Source organism: Chanodichthys erythropterus, chromosome 12 (assembly GCF_024489055.1).
Source record: "Chanodichthys erythropterus isolate Z2021 chromosome 12, ASM2448905v1, whole genome shotgun sequence".
Taxonomy (NCBI): Eukaryota; Metazoa; Chordata; class Actinopteri; order Cypriniformes; family Xenocyprididae; genus Chanodichthys; species Chanodichthys erythropterus.
The window spans coordinates 37605772-37626345 of NC_090232.1; the positions used below are offsets into that span (position 1 = coordinate 37605772).

Consider the following 20574-nt stretch of genomic DNA (forward strand, 5'->3'; position numbering starts at 1 on the left):
ATCTCAACAGCTTAGTTTTTTCCGATTCGTGTGTAGCACTGGCTTTCAATGCAGAGTACACACTCTCAAACTGCTAGTCAGATTGGTCACCTCAGTAGTTTCAATCAGAATGCCAGCTTTAGGAGCAAGTTCTGAGTCTATATATCCATTTTAGTAGTGTGAATTCACAAATGGCAAGAGGTATTCATTTGAAATCTCAGTAAAAGTTCTGCCCAAATGCTAATTCATATCATTTTCATTCTTCATACAAGTTCAGTGTATCCAATGGTTTGGTGTTTTATTTCCCTGGATGCAGGCCCACATGCTTATTTTACCCTTCATAAGTAGCCACAGATTTGTCTGCACCGCTAATCAGAGACTACGACACGCTGCTGCTGCTGCTGCTGCTGAATCTACAGCACCACGGCAAGAGAAATTATAGTTGAGCTGAGTTGTGACTTGTGAGTTCACAGTGTGAAGTGAACGTGATGAGAAAGACCAAGAACCGCAGAATATGGATAGTATAAATAAACATTTTTATTGCATTGTTCTCGCTGGCTGCACACAACAAAGACACTGAAAAACATTGTTGTCTAATTTGTGAGCAAATAACTATGTGCCGGTTCTTTGTAATGAATCATATTTTTGTTTCAGACTTGAGTTATCAGGTTGAATCAGTCTAATGACTCACTCAATGAATTAACATCTGACTCGCTGTCAGAGTTACTGTCATTTTAGTCATGTCCAACTCAAGATGAACAAAAAATCATGGCATTGACTAAGACTTGAGATGACGTACAATTGCAGGTTCTGTGTGGGGATCTCAGTATTAATAAATGTTACTGAAGCAGATGCCAGCTAACTCACTCACTAGTATTGTACATTAGTCAGGTGATTGACAATTTAAGTCAATGTTTTAAGGCAAAACATAAATATCAAAACCTTTGCTTTCAAAAATTAGCCAGTAGAGATCAAGTTTAATTTTTAATGGATATTCGTCAATATTGATGGAATAATTTTTGTCCTGAAAAACAGTGCGCTAACTGCGCCGATAGAGTAATTGAGAAACTGTGCTGATCTAACAACACAAAACCCATTTCTGATTAAATAAACAAAAAATTAGCAAACTATGGCAGTTTTCAGGCCTATTCCTTCTGCTTAACAGCAGCTACTTTATCACAACAGCTATTCAGGTCAGTTATAATTAGAAATAAAATATAAAAGAGACAAAATATAATTCAACATTGAACAACAAGAACACAAAATTGTATACCATCAGAGTATAAAATCAGAAAATCTCACTTTACAAGACCTAAAGCTTTTGCTAAAGTTTCTGAGAAAAAAAAAAAAAAAAAAAAAAAAAGTGTGCCAGAACAATAACATTTTTAAAGTTATGGAGAATTTTGGTATTTATTGGCCTCTATTATTTAGCATTGGTTTAGACCAAATATATAATTTATAGCTTTATTCTCATCTATTTTTGTAATTCAGTATTGTGGGACTGCTATTCTTCTTGGCTCCTTTCATTCAGCATTTTTGTTTATATAATTTATAATTGTGCGTCGCATTCAACAAAAACTTTAATTAATGCAAGTATAATGCAAATGTTGTGATATTTGCAAGTGCACAAAAACAGTTTAAACAGACAAAAATGTTCTCAAAACAGATTCATAAAACTGCAAATCAAAATGACAGCTTTGCAAAATTATTCGCTCCTAGCATGAAAAACAAGATGCCAAGATCCTCCCCCAATTCTGACTGAGAAGGAAGAGAAAACACCCAAGCAAAACCGTAGATGCCCAAATGGAATATACCATTTTCTAAATTGTAGGGCAGTACACACATTAAGAGAAGCTAATCCATCCATGTCAAAAAAATAAAATGCAAAGTAGTGTTAGAGAGGGTTTGTGTTGAAATGGGTATAAACACTACCTGCATACAACTTAAAAACTAGTAATTCAATAACTACCTTTAGCCCCCCCCAAAAAACAAAAAACAAAAAAAAAAACAGCTTTCCTCTTGTAATGCTACTGTAAGCACAGCCAGCTAATCACAGACATGACCGGCACAAACCGGCTGAATCCAGTTGAGACTGGCTTAGCTGTGAGTTGTAGCAGATCTGTGTCATGTGTCGGTCTAAACTGTTCCTGGTAACATACACCAACTAACTAGCGGATCAAGCTACCATATTTAATTTTACAAAAAACTGATCTTAAATATCCTTGATCTGTGTAATGAATAATTACTTTCAAAAACCAACAAAATTATCATACAAGTGCATGAAATGAATCATTTCATGCATTAAAGCCTAAATCCTCCAAGAATGACTGGAACCAAATATGACACAACAACAGTAAAACGTGTACACACTGCAGCTACCATGGAGAGCCAGACTTGCAGCGAAGTCTCTTTAAGAGCCCCTCCTCCACTCTGCCATTTCATACTAGTAGCTCTGCACTGCAATAACACAAAATGGCCACCAGTTCAGCTGCTGGCAAGCCAAACAACTGCAGTTGCACAAATGATGTCAATTAAACATGGAAGAAATTACCAAATTAAAATAAAGTGCCCCTGTTTCAGGACTGTCTGATGTAGTGTCTAGCTTGCACGTAACATGTTTCTTCACATCTGACATTCCTTGCGTCAATATTTGTCCAGATTTTTTGGCTTTAAAAATTGTCAGCTTTTAATAATGCTGCATCAACAAGATCGTACAAATACTACAGAGTCTTCAGTTATTCACGCCTCGTCATCGCATCAGTGATCTTGTGCTAAAGGTGGTCTTCTTGATCACAAAGATGTTTCCACAATGCATAAGGTATGGGCTACTCCTGTGATTCTTCTGAGTTATCTGATCATACTTCAGTCTTAGGGCATTGCTTCATACTTGTGCACTGGAGTATTGGAGAGCTTTAAAGGGATCTCTCTTCAATCCATGCAGACATCCCTTATCTTCATCACCTTAGTGACAGTTATGGAATAGCAGCAATGTCTCTGGACATTAACTGCACTGTTTTATAGCTAAATGCAGGTCATGCAGTATCAGAAATATGGTTAAGTGAAAAAGCCAAAAGCACGTACTAACACGTCTAAAACGCATGCGAGTGGCACATCACATCAAAACTTAATCTGCCCCATTTTAATCAAAGCTGTCTACATTGGAAGCACCTGATGCCTTCAGTTGACAAACACCCGTTTTTATGTATGTCACGCAACAGCTACTCCAGCCACGTTTTCCCCTGTCCAACTGATACAATTTTATTCCTTTATATAAATTGAATTTTAAAATTTAAATAACTTAAGTTCTGAACCTTTCTCTAAGCCAGCTGGATTGATTTTTATGGTCTGTAGTATACTAACAATGTGTAAATTAAAAAATAGCTCAAGTCAAATTTTATATCAGTTATTTTTATTGTAAGGGGTTATTTTATTTTATCATCATGTTACGTTATTAAAATCTAGTTTCAAGTTTACATCTGATTGGGCCAAACATTTTGTAGTGACATGCCGCTTTAAAGCTTTCATATGCAAGCTGTAACACAAGTGTGCTTAATCCCACTCAAATCTTTTGTATAAACTAAAGTTTAGTTCAGCCCCTAAACAAGCACACAAGGAATCTAATCAAGGTCCTCAGGATCTTGTAAATTACCAGCAGGTGCGCTAAGGTAGGATTGGCCTTAACCGCTGCTGAAAGAAAAATCTCCTGGAGCAGGATTGAGTACACCTGAAAGACGTGTTTGCCAAAATCAACTGATTAAAAAAAACAATCAACTGCTTTTAGTATATTAGCATAGTCAATACGTGATGTGACAGCTAAAATGGCTAACACTTTCATGCTATTGCGAAGTAAATCGCAAGCACCCCACTCACTGTGTTATTACATTTAGTTCAATTAGTATATTTTATATAGTTCTATAAATCATACTTTCACTGAAAGATACAAATGAAAATGCAATTAAATAAGTGCAGGAAGACAGAGAGCTGTGACCTTACAGTACTATCCTCAAATGCAGGCCACCTTCTGCTTGGAGGAAAAATGTGCAAGCATGACTAGCCTTCGTGCGATCAAAAGCCTAGCAGTAAAACTGAACAGAGGTGGGGGAGGGGCAGGGCTAGGGCTGTACCATGGACTTTACAGGGGTGCTACCATTCAATTCAACTAATTTCTAATCAGTAAATACACTTAATACTTCTCACCACAATGAGTGCTAATATAACTGCAAGGGGGGTGGGGGGGAACTATTGTTCTCTTAACTGATTAATTTATTCAGGTTTTACAATTTTCTTTACTAAATTAACTTTGAGGTGGATGTGCTGTGAAACAGAATTGAAACCGAGAACTGTTAAAACATAAATTAGGTCTCAACATATCAAACTAGCTGAAATTAGTTCTAGAGCACAGTCACACTGAGCTGTAGCTCCACCCTCTTGCTGCAAAGTAACACGGCAGAGCAGACAATGGAAAATTACTGAAGAGTACAGAGCATACCATTAGAAGGACTGAGAGGGGGAGACACTCTTAACTTGGACGTTACAACTGCCTGAGTTCCAAACAGACATTAAATACTTGTCATTCTGAGGTCCACTTACTCAGAGGTCCGCAAATTAGCATTGCGTTTGTCACAATCTCCTCTAATCAGTGCCCCTTTTACGAAAGTGCGAACAAATAGACGCACAAAAATGTGTTGATCTAAATTAAAAATACAATTAACTGTGGAAATGAGTCTGTAATACAACGGTTCTCAAGCTTAGCCCAGGATTAGTCATGAGAGAACTCAAGCATGTTTAGGAGCACACAAAGAGTACATGGAAGGGGGAGGGAAGCATAGCTTGTACTCTACTATATTTGCTGTGGTGCCTTTAATACATGTTCATTCTAGACCAATAAAGAATATTAACATCCTCTGGATCACTACTGAATCCTGCAAAAACAGACTGAAATAATAAACTGTTCTCTGTGCCAGAATAGCTAGCAAGACCTTGTCACGACTGAACAAACGATTGAACAAACTAGCATTCCAAGAATGAAAACACAAATCAATAAGACAAGAAACAGAAGTACTTAAATATTAGTGGGGGTAAAACTCATGGAAGTGAGAACACTCACCCCTCCCCCATTGCTGCAGAATGTGCAGAGTCAAAACGGACGAAAGGACAGGCACGGCACGGATCATACTATTATTTAAAAAGGGGTGTGGAGATCCATTAAAGGAAGCACGACAAGCTACTTAAAATCTGCGCCATTACCACCCGGGCCGCTACAAAGCCTTGAATATCACACTGATAGAAGGTCAGACTATGCAAAAATGCCAAGAACAGTAATGTGCAACTTTGAATATCTTTAAATTAGTAAGCAGTCTTACTTCTCAGTATCAAATCTGACCAATCTACGTTTTTATGTAACGGACTTAAAAAAAAAAAAAAAAAAAAACTATGACTAACTTGTAAGACTAGTTACACCGGCCCTAGGTGAGTTTGATTAGAGTTGGAGCGAAACTCTGCAACCAATGTCCCTCCAGGACCGAAGTTTACCATCCCTGGCCAAGAAGGTTAAATATGAAATTTTGAATCAAGCTCTTCCCAAATGCTAATAATATATAATAATAATAATATATAATAATATATAATTTTCTGCACCGCTAATTAGAAACACCAACCAGACTTTTTATTTTGCCTAGTTGTGAGCTTGCAGTCTAAATTGAATGAGATAAAATAAATAAATAAAACACATGGATACATTCCTCACTTTACATTTTAGCAAGTGCATTGAACTGCATGACCAAAACATTGTTGATTAAATAAATGTCAATGAAAAGGTGTTATTCTATAACTTCTATATATTTAAGGTTAATTAAAAGAAGCAGGAATTCGTACACAACTACAACTGACTTAAGGCTCATACACACAAAGAATAATTATAAAGATAACTATAACGATTTATGATAAGCACACTGCAGTTTTTAAGGTTATGGAGAAAAATAGTACATTATTTGTTGCCCTCTATTCCTCAGCACTAGCTTTAGCTTCATATCTTTAAAACTACCCTGGTATAGGCTATATCCTGGTTAGAGATGCACTGATTACAATTTTCTTAACAGATTTTTTATTTTTTTGTGTGTGTGCGCGCGTGCGTGCAAGTGTGACCTACCGATAACGATTTTTGCCGATTCCGATTTTCTTTCAAAAACTAGAATTGACAGCATACAAACAAAAATCTACTTTTCTTCAACACCGTTTTATTTTCATAAAAATTCAGTAATAAAATAAGAACAAATAAACAAATTGCAAACAAGAGCATAATTACATGCAATAGAATAGAGAGAGCTATGAAATAAGTTCTCTCAGGTGGGTCTAACAGTAGGTTATTATTAGGGTAAAGGTCTTTGCACACTGAATCCGAAATTCGCACGTGAAATTTTCGCACGTTAAAAAATAAATTCGACCTCACGTTATGTCAGTCACGTTTGCACACTGCCTCTGAAACTTTCGTCCGTCAAAAAAAATATTTGGATCAGGTTCGATTTTCTGCGTTTTCGCATCCGTGGCACGCATTTTGAGAGACGTTTTGACAATTCAGGGCCACCGTACGCGAACGAAAAAATCCCGAATGCCCATCTGACAAGTTGATCCATGTTGCCTACAGCACAAAACAGCAGCACTGAATGACAAACAACGTGCGGAATACAAAGACAAATTGTGCCAGTAGCAAAGCATCAAACTGAGTCACTGACATCCTGAAGTAAACTTTGAAACGCTCGGGATAATCACGCAGCTCCTTGATGAGGTGAAACTCTCTTTTCTCTCTATGCAATCTCAAAATTGGATGGACCCAATATTTCCTCTTTTTAAAGAGAGAGAGGACAACTAAATCATGCTCACTGCTTGAAAACTTCATTTTGTATTGTTTTGCGATTTTTTTCGCAACGCATTCATTAATACTCATCGGACTCAGTTTGCAAGGTCTCTGTGCGTCACAAATTTTTAGGATTACGAATACGAAAAAACGCATGCGAAAATTTCAGACTCAATGTGCAAAGGCCTTAAGAAATACTACATAAATTAAAGTAATCATGTAAAATAAACACTTGATAGTCTTCACTGTAAAAAATTAAATACAGATTAATGCTTACAATTAAAGTTATAAAACCTCAAGAGCAAAGAGCAGAGAGTGATTTTCTTTGTCTTTTGTTCTTTGATTAACATGACAGACAGCATCAGGAATATTAGACTGCTGTCATTTTAAGTATACGCACGGACCCAAAATACAACAACTTGCGTTATCTTTCTCAACGATGTAACGTTCCAAAACTGACTGTGTTTAACTGAATACCAAGACAGGAATTTTGACAATGTATTTGACCGTTTAAGCACAGTAAGCCACTCATTGTGGTACTTGCGCGACTCACAATCTGTTTGAGACTGAGAAGCGGCTTATGCCACCACTCAGTGGTGCGCGTGCTTTTGGTGTGAGTGCGAAACCTGCAGGAATTAGTAAAATTGTGCGCACTATTTAACCGAAGTGAATGAGTCAAGTGACTGAGAGGAGGTGTGTGTCACTTCTCCCGCTTGGGAGGGCGGAGAGTAAGAATGTGCATCTGACATTATTGACTGTGCCGCTGATATCAAAACAGATCGGTTTTGGAACCGGAAAGACACGAGACTGACCGTCCGGTCACCGATCCGGGCCGATCATGCGGAAAATCGGCCCATTTCGGTCCCTTTCCTGTTGATCGGTGCATCTCTAATCCTGGTGTATTTTTAAAATTTGGTTGTACAGCACTGCTAATATCATTGGCATTACTCCTAACTCTTTGTAAGTTGCTTTCAATAAAAGTATGTTAAACGAAACCATATAAATGCCAATGCTTTGATATTTGCTACTGCCTAATAAAACAGATTTGCTCATGATGCTCTTGAATGTTTTCCAAAATACTAGATTCCTTAAACTGTAAATCATAAAATGGCTTCGAGACATAGTTGCAAAAACACACTGCTGCTAACACAACCAAAACCCCACCCCAGTCCTGACTGAGAATGAAGATGACCAAGTAGAAGCTTAGATGTCTGGAAGTGGAATATACCATTTTCTAAGTTTCAGAGAAGCAGAAGCAGAAAGATCTAATCCATGACAAACATGAAATTCAAGATATATTAAAACAGAGAGCGTTGTTGGTTAAAAACAGCTATCATTTTCCAATGCTATTATATGCTCAGCCACCTACTCACAGATATAACCGGCAGAAACTGGCTGAAACCAGTTGAGACTACTTCAGTTATTGACTGTCAGAACTCTCATGTATCTGTCAGAAGTTGAAGGATTCTGGTAAAAGATACTTAAATTAGCCATCTGATCTACCAAATTAAAATTCAATAGTCAAATTTTACAAAATTGTAGAATTAATTAATTATTCTTTTTACTTTCAAAACCCTCAATTTTCAAACAGATTGATTGAACATTTTTCATGCACTACAGCTTAAAATTCTTCTAGAATGACCAGAACCAAACACGGCACAACAGGAGTGAAGCATGCACACTACAGCTACCACTGAGAGCCAGACTTCAGCGAGGTCTCTTTAAGAGCTCCTCCCCCACTCTGCCATTTCATACTCTGCACTGCAATAACACAAAATGGCCACCAGCTTAGCTGATGGCAAAGAAAACAGTTGTAAATGCAGTATTTCTGTAAATTAAGTGAGGGGAAACAAACAGTGTCTTGATCTCAAAGGTTGTCTAATTTAGTCTACATACAGGAATAATCTAGCCTGTTTCTTCATACTCAGGTCAAGGTCATCCATGGCCTTGTTTTTTTCCTTTTCCTAACTGTTATCTTTTAATACTGTTCCATCATCAAGGTGATACAACTTAAAGATGGGGTACAGTATGAACAAACATTCAAGATGGTTCATCCCACAACCGAATCTGTTGATATTTTATTATTTTTTATTTTTTTTGCTTTATCCTCTGAAGAATGTACTGATTGTTGTAGCTGAACTCTTGCTTAATAATTAAGAATGAAAACAGCATGACAGTTTCAACAGCTGCCTCTCATTTCCCTTTATGTACTGCAAAGCCTCATTCTGACATCAATTCAACCTGAAGCTCACTGAAATAAGAACAGGAGTAGGGGGCATTCACACAGAGTGTGTTTCCAATTTTCCATTGTTTTTCTGTGTAAACATGCGCTAGACAGACTTGTATGACCGTTACGCTTGGGCCTTGCATCTTTAAGACACTGATAAGACACGCAATATCGCGTTCAATATCGACGGCGATACATATCGATATTGAACGCGATATTGCGTGTCTTATCAGTGAACTACGGCTCTGTCTATTAAATGCCGCTTCATTTGAAAGCAGGTGATGGCGATTTAGCGGTAATCAGGGAACCGGCTTTACTGAAGAAATGCGCGTGACAAAAGCATTCGATACATCGCCCAGCCCTACCAGCAATATTAATTTCTCATCCATTTTGTTTCTGTTTGTTGATGTCGCTGTACAGCAAGAACGTGACAGTTGGTCGGAGTTGTATTTGTCCCGCCCCTCCTCCACTCTGATTGGACGGCTGGCTAAAAAGTGACAGTGATGAGCGCAGCGTTTTACTCAAAGTTGAACATTCTTCAACTCGAGGCGACTGGTAAAAAACGTGGCGTTCCCATTGAAAACATTTGAAAAAGTACGCTAGCAGCTGGAAAAAACACTTAGGTGGACACACGGCCTAATTGTTATGGAAATTGTTTCCTAAAAAATGGCCAAAATCCTTCGTTTGGTGTCATAATATGATGCCCATATACAGTCGGATTTAATGGGCGGGATTTATGGTAATTGAGAATGAGCGTGCACGCGCGTCCCATTTACGACTGATTGGAATTCATTAACACACACATTTCACTATCACTTCTGACGTTTTCGAAGTATTTGTGAATCAGGAGCAGAGTTTTCGGGAAGGTGTCTTTACGCGCAAATCACTCACATATTTACTCGTATATTTACGAATGTTTCATGAATGAGACCCATTATCTGTGATGATTTCATTCTGATTGAAACATGAAACATGTCCATGTAAACATAGCTAGTTTGAATAGAACCTTGCTAAGTAAGTAAAAATAAATAACATTAAGATTTTTTCCCCACCAAAAATGGTATAAACTTTTCAGTCTTTTTCTGACCCTATGAACATTCCATTTTGGGGCCGCTTGTGCGTTATTACTTTCAAAACTCACAAAATTGTCAAACAGGTGCATTAAATGGAACACATTTCATGCACTACAGCTTAAAATTGTTCTAGAATGACAGGCACGGCACACACCAGTGAAGCATGCACACTAAAGCTACCACTGAGAGCCAGACTTAGGCAATGTCTCTTGAAGAGCTCCTCCCCCACTCTGCCATTTCATACTCTGCACTGCAATAACACAAAATGGCCACCAGCTCAGCTGATGGCAAAGAAAACAGTTGCAATTGCAGTATTTCTATAAATTGAGAAGAAACAAACAAAGTTGGTTGTCTAATTTAGTGCATTTTTGCTTCATCATCCTCTAAAGAACGTACTGATTAAGAATGAAAACAGCATGACAACAACTGCCTCTTGTTTTACATCATGTGATGCAAAGCCTCATTCTGACAGCAATTCAATGTGAAAATCACCGAAATAAGAACAGAAGTACATTGCAAATATACACGATCATAAAAGACTGAAGGTGCAACTTGCTGCTACGCAAACTGCATTTCCAGTTGTTGCATACCAAAAATGCTGTTGTGCAAGTATCCATTGCATTCTCGGTACTGCCACTGAGGGCACTAAAGCAGACATTAGTGAAATCTCTACTATGGCCATTCTTCCCTCTGAGGCTAATGCTGTTATGATACAGCAACAATGGAAGCGTAGTAGAGTAGCAAAAAAAAAAAAAAAAAAAATCTCTTTCCACTCATCATCTGTAACATCATTCATGCAGTGTGCACAAGTCAAAATATCAATTCCGATTTGAAGCTTGTGAGAGAAACGTGCACATCATCCCGATCACTTTATTTAGCATTCATGTAAACACCATGCATGTTCAAATTCATCACTCTGAATGATTTAATTTCGACTGAAACAAAAGGGGTCCATGTAATCATAGCTAGTTTAAAGAGAACAAAGGGTTCACTTTCCACTCTGACCCTTCAACTGCATGGTCCTTTTTGGGCCACTTGTAATTATGCTGCCTTCACATGCTCTTGGAATTATCGTAAATACATTTCCTAGGTAAAAGCTGCACATGAATGCCCTCCCATTTTGAAAGTTGAATGCGATAAGCTCTTAAATCACGACTTCAGAAGTTGGAATTGTCAAACTTCCGTTAGCATGTGAAGGCAGCATAAAATGTAAACAGCCATGATTGTGATTGGCTAAAATTTTTGCAAAGGAAAGCATCAATTCCTCCTCGATTATGTACAGAAAACTCCTAAATTGGCACCAAGTCTGCAAAAGAAAAAAAATATCTACAACCTAAAAGCGGTCAACACTGAACATAATCCAGACTAACAAAAGCTACAGATGTGAAGAGTTTATAAACCTGTCCCAAGGTATCAGTTTATGTATTTTGATAAGCAACTAAGCATTAAACATAACACATGCTTTGCATTGTATTACACCATGCTTCTCAAACAAATATTAAGAAACCAAAACATTAAAATTCAATTGTTTACTTACCGTCATCACAGTCAGATTCATTATACTGTTCCATCTTTCAATAAAAGTAACTTTGCAAATCCTGCTACATATTGTGAGTGTTTTACAAACAAATCATTGGTAAAATATGCCAAACAATCAAATAATCCCACATTTACACAATCAGGCACATCATTAGGGAACTTGGGGATCCTTTAGAAATGCATGCAAATATGCAGTTTTTCTACAACCAGGAACATAGCAATGTCTGGGGACCTTACCCAACATTTTAATTTTTCACCATTTAAAAGCAAAACACAGTAAAAACTGTAACCCTTTCAGTGACTGAGTACCTCAACTGCTCTCTTCATCAAGGCAATTACGCATGTTGCAGAGGTGGAGCGATTCAGATGAACACCACGTCCTGACCTCACAATGTGGCCTTTTCAAAACGAGTCGTTACCACAAGGTGAAATAATTAAATACTCTATTTGGACTGGGAGTAAGTTGAGTTGTGTAATTTAACTATATGTAAAATGACCCCTTATGCAAAAACATCAACATAAATTTGATTCCTCTAAACATGAACCCTTTAAACGAGGGCCTAAATTTTTCTTGAAGGAAGTTGTCCAAGAACAGGAGCGAGTACACCTGAACCACAATACATCTGCCAAAATAAACTGGTAAAAAAAAAAAAATTAAAAAAAAAAATAAAAAAATCAATAATTACACATAGGTAAATTAATGTTCTTTTCAAAAAGAGCTAGGACTTTACCCCTACTGCTAACAAATCGCAAACATCACCCACTGCAGAATATTACAATTAATACAACAAAATGAATCAAACCACACACACACTTAAAGTTTCTAATGATGACACAACAGACACAACAGACACAACAGACACAACAGACACAACAGACACAACAGACACAACAGACACAACAGACACAACAGACACAACAGACACAACAGACACAACAGACACAACAGACACAACAGACACAACAGACACAACAGACACAACAGACACAACAGACACAACAGACACAACAGACACAACAGACACAACAGACACAACAGACACAACAGACACAACAGACACAACAGACACAACAGACACAGAGAGCTGGGACCTTACACTGCTATCCTCACATGAAGGCCACCTTCTGCTAGGAGGCAAAACTTGCAAGACTGCACTAGCCTTAAATCAAAAGTCTAGCACAAACTAATTAGTGTGGGGGAAGGGCGGGGGAGGAGCTTGGATCAGATTGTACCATTAATTTTGCAGGGGTATTACGATTAATACTTCAACAAAGAGGCTTATATACATGAAAATGAAAAATAAGCAGTACTTTGTATAATTTCACATAACACCAAGAGATAAACATGTTTTTTTTTAATTAGCCTAATTAAAAAAGCCCTTCTTTCTCATATCATTAACTTTAAAATGAACATGCTCTGAAAAAAGTTTAAATAGAGAACTGTTCACAAATAGCGTAGTTAGTCTACGCAAAATATCAAACTACCTGAAACTAGTTCTGGAGACACAGTCACACTGCAGTGTAGCTCCACCCTCATGCTACCAAGTAGCACGGTACAGCAGGCAATGGAAAATTACTGGAGAGTACGGACCATACCATTATAAGGACTGAGAGGGGGAGACACTATCTTGTATCGGCAGAGGAAGCCAGATGCAGGAAACAGCATTAAATGACAGTCTGGTGTTTATATTGATTGGGAATGGTAAAAACAGTATCTACTCCCTAACCTTCTGCTGTAGTTCCAGCAGAACAGACAATAGCCAAGTAATGATATGACTATGAAGAGAGATTGTAAGGAACGTTTGTGTCTGTTTAGTGCTTATGTAATGAGTAACTTAATGTTGTATGATAACACATGAAAATGAAAAATGCTATTGTTGAGAAAATCTGGAAAGCATCCTGTTTGCACTGTCGCAAAATAAATAATCAAGTCCTGGGTTTAATCAATGAATGAAGAAATGAAACATGAAGAGATGAGAGTTTAGCCCTAAATTTCGTAGATTTGTTCTGCTGATTTTTACTCTAGGATCAAATTTATACCTAGCATGAAGACAGAAAGTAGGCAAAGAAACATGAATCTGATATTTTCTCAGGGAACAGAATGCGAGAGAAAAGAAACCACTTTCTAGAAACTGCTTAGCTATTCAAGTATGTTAATTATTAAAACAAAACTAATAACCAGGAAAGGCAAAAAAACTTAAAATAATAAATCATGGTTACAGGTTTAGTGCCAATTTCGAAGCACAGAAAAATTGCATGCAATTAATGTGCATGCTGAAAACTGGACTCAAGAGACAAAGGCGTAGGTTTTAAACTTTGATATTTCACACATAATTTCATCTGTAAAAAATACAGTCACCTAAAAATATGGCATGTTAGGGGCAAGATTACCTATTTGCACAAATAATGACAGGAAGTAGGGCAGGAAGGGTGATAAAAGTGTTTGGCAAAGCCGTTTTGTCTTTATTTTGCAATTTCATTTGGTGCCACTGCTGGCGCCAAAAAAACACACAAACAACAACAACCAAAAAAAGATACATGGCGCAGTTGACGAATTTGACGAACAGGGCCAGTACTGGATTCATGCTGTTAGTTCAGTGCCATAATGTGTGTGTAGTTGGTTCACAAAAACTACATCAAATGCACACATACTTGCAGATGTGCAGCAGCACAGATGAGCAAACATAATTCCCCTCACAGCACTATTCCAAATTTCTTGGAAGCATCAGTTTAAATGTCAAAACATTAACATTAATGTTTTCATTGTATGCTGCTGGTTTCCATAAAAAGCTGCTAAGTCTGTTAGCTACCTTAAATTATTGTAAATGGGCTTTTAAATTGGTTGTTAACACATAGTCTGGTTGGGAAAACAGATGGCCAAAACCCAAACCTCTTTGGTCCACAAACACTTCCAGTATAAATGACAGAAGAGCTCTATGTACATATGACACTACTGCATAATTCCTGTAGCTTAACTAGCATAGCATGGCGCTAACAATGCAAAGGTCACTGGAATGCAAATATGCAGATGTGCATCGGAAAGCAGCTGAATACCGACGGCACAGCGCTCAAGTACAAAGTCATTACTCTGTCAATACTGTAGAGGAACATTAAGTATGTTTAAATATATTAATATCAAACCAGGGCCTATTTAGGTCAGCAGCCATAAATAAATGGTGGGAGCAGATTACACACAGATAAGATCAGGTACAATAGATAAAACCCCATTGTAAATAACAATTTTTTTGGTAGAGGAAATAAAACTGTTCTCACTCAAAACCTTTAGGTACGACTAATTTTACAATTGCAAAAACCTCATTGGTTGTTAAATGTATGAATAGTAAACAGCACCACTAATAAAGAAAAAAGATGAAGTGGAAAAACCAGAGGAAAGGGTGGACTATACCATTATGTGTTTGTGCATAGGGGAGTGTTAACACCTCATGTCATGGTTAATGAGAAGAACAAAAAGCTGTTGCATTTTGAACCAATTTTGTCTAAGCCCTGTTGACCATTTTAAATCCTGATTTTTATGCAGCATGACCAATACAAATGTACTACTCTTGTAACAATGTTTATGTATACCATTTTAATTAAGGAAGCCAGGAGAAGTCAATCATGTGCCAACACGTGCTATATGAGTGTGGGGGAGGGGTGACAGAGACGAGGCTGTACCATGTACATTGCAGGGGATTTTAGGTGTCGTCTAACCACTGGTAATGTTGTCGCCAACATTCGCACAGTTTCATCATGACGCTTTTTTAAGCGCAACAGAGTTTCTCTCCTAAAATTTCATTTTTAAATTATGAATCATTACAGAATCAAATAATTGATTTCCGTTAATGTAATAATGGCCAATGTGTTACATGATTCAAATCTATCATGCATATTCAACCGTCTACTTACGGTCTGTTTGTATGGTCTCGATTTAATATTGAAATACCCGTGGCTGGTTACTACATGGTATGAGCAGTACATTATTATTGGAATTAAATAAATAACCTCTTGTGATACAATTTAGGAGTGAGTAAATGATGACAAATTTAAATTCCTAAATGTGACACTAATGTGTGGCCACTCTTAAGCTAAATTCACCCTGATCTATAACATGCATGCATACTTCACAATATACCACAATTATCATGCTGTCACTCTATATACAATTAGTGGAAGATAGGCCTATACTGTTAAAGATAAAAATAGTAAATCATGCCATCTTCATATGAGACCAACAGCAAAGAAAGCTATTCTGTTTACATAGGCTTATGGTGTACTGCAAAACAATCAATGTAAAATTAATCTTCTTCAGCTTCCTCGAGAACAGAAAAATGAGAACAGGTGATTTATTTTCACCAATTCAAAATGTATCTTTGCTTTGTTGGGATGCTGTTATTTCAATGTATGTTAACCTCTATTAACCTTAAAATATAAAACATTTCTTAATCAGTCACTAAACGACAGCATTAAAAATCGTAAAATCACCTGTTGAACACAAAATAGTTGTATCGTTTAAAATTTGTTTTACATCCCGTTATCCATATGGCACAAATAGCTAGTGACCTAAAAAACCTTGTTGTTCACAGTGCCGCTGTTCATTCAGGAAGTAAAGCTGTGCTACCACAACCGGTTTCAACCAGTTCTGTCCTATTCTCTACACTAAGGATATGAGAAGCTCTCTCCTCTTCTCCTTCCATTCCTTACTCTATTTTTTGTAAAGTATTTATTTTGATGGGAACATTTCTGTCTTAAAAGATACACATTTTTTGGAGATTAAAGACCAAACTGAAAACTAAAAACTTTTTCGAACTATTAATAATCGACAACAGTATTAAGAATCATGAAACCTCTTAAAATTTGATTAATCGCTTTATGCGTAAAATAGTTAATGTAGTTTGACTGATGTATAATTAAATAACACAATATTCAAGTGGCACTGATAGCGACATGAAATCAGCCTGGTTTCAGACAGTTCTGTCCTATTTTCTTCACTCAGGATACAAGAAGCTCTCTCTTTACTAATTTTGAGTTTGTTTTGAAAAGATTTTGAAAAATTTCTGATTTTTTTGTTTTGTTTTAAGAACAGCACAACCATGACCTGTAATAAAATTAACAGAGCTTAAAAGGGAAGGGAGAACTGAAGTTACTGAACTATGTACTCATGGAAACACATTGTACTTGCCACTGCAAATCTTGCATCTGTAATTGCATTTTAATAAAGTAAACTTTTGATATCAGTGAACAAACTATTTGTCTACGACTATCACATGACATAGAAGTGGAAACATACCAGGAAACGCATAACACAACAGCACAGCTACTCTGTGAAGACAAGCACAGTCGTTCCCCTCCCCCCACAGTGAATGTCAACGGGTGAGTGGAAAATTACTAGCAGAAAGGGCTGTACCATTTAAGAGATCTTTAGGGGTGGAACAGAAAAAAAAAAAACTTTCGTAGTTTATTAATGTATTAAAAGAACACATTATTTCCCCAGAGAAGAAAAAGAAAAATAATATATTGCTTTACTATTATAAAATGAAAGCAGCCATTAAAGCTGTGGAATGAGTAGACAGACAAGGGAAGTAGGACAATTCAGCCATGGCTACTTGGTGGCACATGACGTGCACAAGATGCAGAAAACATGATCAAGCATTCTGAATATTTTCAATGGCCATCAACAACTTGAATCCAAAATCGCATACTTCCCTACAATGTAGTAGGGGGAAGACAGTATGTGAACAAGTAGTATGTCCGAATTCACAGAATTCGTAAAACTTAAGTAAGCGTCAAGTACCCCGAGATTTCTGAAGTGCGCATCCAATGGGCACTTTACTATCACATGAAGCCACAGGAGAGGATTTGTGAATGGCAGTTTAGTGACACAACTGACGCTAGTAGGTCACATGACAATGACAACAATATAAAATTTGAATTACATTCAGATTACACATATTCATACTACATAGAACATACTTTTTTAAAGGTGGCAAAGTATGTGAGTAGAGTATGCGTTTTTGGATGCAGTCTAAAGGTCTTTGCACAAAATTTTGTGTGTGTTTTTTTCGTATTCGTGATCCTAAAAATTTGTCATGCACAGAGACCTTGCACACTGAGTCCGATGCGTATTAATGAATCCGTTGCAAAAAAATAAATAAATAAATATCGCAAAACATTTAGTTTAGTTGTCCTCTTCTTAAAAAGAGGAAATATTGGGTCCATCCACTCCCGAGATTTCGTAGAGAGAGAGAGGAAGGAGGAGTTCCACCTCATCAAGGAGCTGAGTGATTATCAGAGCGCTTCAAAGTCTACTTCAGGATGTCAGTGGCTCAGTTTGATGCTTTGCTAGTGATACTGGCACAATCTGTCGTTATATTCTGTCTCTATGTATTCCGCACTTTGTTTGTCATGCAGTGCTGCTGCTTTGTGCTGTAGACGACGTGGATCAACCTGTCAGATGGCATTCTGGATTTTGTGAAAAACGCAGAAAATTGAACCTGATTCGAATTTTTTTATGACGGACGAAAGTTTCGTAGGCAGTTTGTAAACATGATTCACATAACGTGAGGTCATATTTATTTTTTAATGTGCGGAAATTTCAGATGCGAATTTCGGACTCGGTGTGCAAAGACATTTATGGCGGGTTCAGACTACATGCTAGTCACAGTGTCAGATTATGCAATTTTGACTCCTAAATTCTTTGTTGTGTCACGGACAAGAAACATGTCACACTACACGTTGCTTCCCAAACAGTCATCGCTAGCCATCTTTAACGACATGCATGATGTCATTGAGAAGGTGGAACTAGCGACTGACTTGAAAACAGCGTAAACAAACTATGGTTATACTAGCCTGTACTAATGCTAATTAGGTTGCCTCTGCTGTCGTTCGCCAGCATTTTTTTTTTCACTCTGGTGTCATAGTCCCTCAAGGAATCATATAGTTGTTGCCATAGCTCCACGAACCTTTCCTCCATTGCATAACTCCACCTAAGCAGCATCAATACCATTGTCTCTCTTTGCCATGTCTGAAAGCGGTGTATGGAAGAGCTTCTGTGCTCCTATTGGTCAATGTCACAGATGAGACCTGTCCTGGAGGACCCAAAAAAAATGAAACATGCTAGTCTTTCTCTTGTGAAGCGTCACAGATGTTCACTATGACACACTATACGAGTTGAAACGATTGATTCCTGCGTCTCAACACCAATTGTCTTTAACGAATCACCATAATATCCTACGTCAAATGGATTGTGGCAAAATTGGGTTGATATTGGGTTGTGTAGTTTGAACCCAGCATTAGGGTGTTTTCAGATCTATAGATGCTTTTCTTTGTTCTGAAACAGGGACTTATTTTGTTACAATGAATTTTTTCTTCTGTATTCGGTTCGCTTTTACAAGGCAACTTTTCAAAATGTACCAAAAGTGCTTATGTAAGTTACATGTGAGAAAAACTGTCCTCTTATTGGTCAGTTCCCTCTGCGCCATCCATCAAGACAGACTGACAAGTTTGCTCCATGAGCTTTTTGGCTTTATCTGAAGCCATCGTGACACGCATCTTGGTTCGTTGGTCCATTATGTCGGATTGCTTTCTCATTTCAATCGAACTGCCCCAAAGTTAATTTTCAATTGAGCCGAGACCACTTTGTTCAGGCAATCTCGGAGCGATTTGTTTTGGTGTGGATCATATGCCTAAATAAACTGAACTAAAGGAGAAAATGCACAAGGTTCCAAAACAAACACTCCAACGAGCCAGGTGTGAAAACACCCTTATTTTCTGGTAGGTGTTGATCAACAGTTCGACTTGACTGCACAACTATATCTCAATGTTGCTCCGCAGGGCTCATATACAGGTTTCTGAACTCAAGTGAATGCACCTTCATCTAGGCCTGGACCATCTTTGTTATTGGGCAAGAGTACCGCACACGGACGAGAATGACAGACACCAACAATTGTTGATGGTTAGCAAAGACTTTCCTAAAATCTCTTATAATGGATCTGTTCCAATCTGACAAGATGGATTCACTGCCGTCAGCTCTAATCCCTGGTAACATGATTCATCAGACCATTTTACTGTCTTCAAATATCGATGACCTCTAGTCCACACGTTTCCAGCCCAGTAATGTAGTGTTATATTAGGACAAAGTCACCTGATTCCAAAATCCACAGTCTACTATTTCGGTGATCAACCTCAATGAAATTTAAGGCAACAGTGCACCATGTTCTTAAGCAATGCAAAAAAGATGTACATGCCAAAACTGGCAACAGCATGTCAGTTGTCTTTACGGCAGCCAGATCTTCACAGAAATCTCTTCATGAAGCAATGGCATTAGAAGAGCCCGATGTGGAGCCCTCAGATGGAGTGAGCGAACAAGTTCACTTATATCATGGATTATGCCCATTATAATCTCATAGAATTCTACACTATCCAGAGGTTGTAGAGTGTGTTATTGTTGATTATTGTTGATTTCATTTTATGAAAGCTAGCTAAAGGTTGTCTGCATAGGCTTAAATATCTAAATAAATCAACTTTGTAATAAATCAGTTGAACTGGCATTACTGATTCAAGTGATCCAAATCTCCTATACGATTATAAATTAGTTTTCAGCCCAGGACTCTTTTACACATAAAAAACACATTGCCTTTCAAAGTATACTCCATTTTATAGCATGCATGAACACAGGCAGTTAACTAGAAATCTTGTCTGTAAAATTTCTCTCCAAAAAAATCTTTTCACACAAGAACATTTGAAGATTTCAGATGCAAAAATTGAGCATTTTTTACCAGGCTCCTATGTTTAGGTTAAGTAATTTCACTTCAATGGAAATGAAAATGTTATTAGTCAGTTATTGTAATGCCTTATTTTCAAAAATGTCAATTCATTGTTATTTAACATATTTGACTGTCTTTTGC

General features: G+C 37.4%; 1 protein-coding gene across 2 annotated transcripts in view; it reads right to left on the reverse strand.

The window, feature by feature from the left end:
* Window positions 1-20574, reverse strand: part of atf7ip (activating transcription factor 7 interacting protein) — a 43206-nt gene that overhangs the window by 17985 nt on the left and 4647 nt on the right. The window contains exon 1 of one of the 2 annotated variants that reach the window (XM_067404903.1): window positions 12769-12790. The exons of the other annotated variant lie outside the window; for it this stretch is intronic. The gene's annotated coding sequence lies outside the window, so the exon portion shown is untranslated. Of the gene's footprint in view, window positions 1-12768; window positions 12791-20574 lie in introns of those variants that run through there. 2 annotated transcript variants of the gene reach the window in all.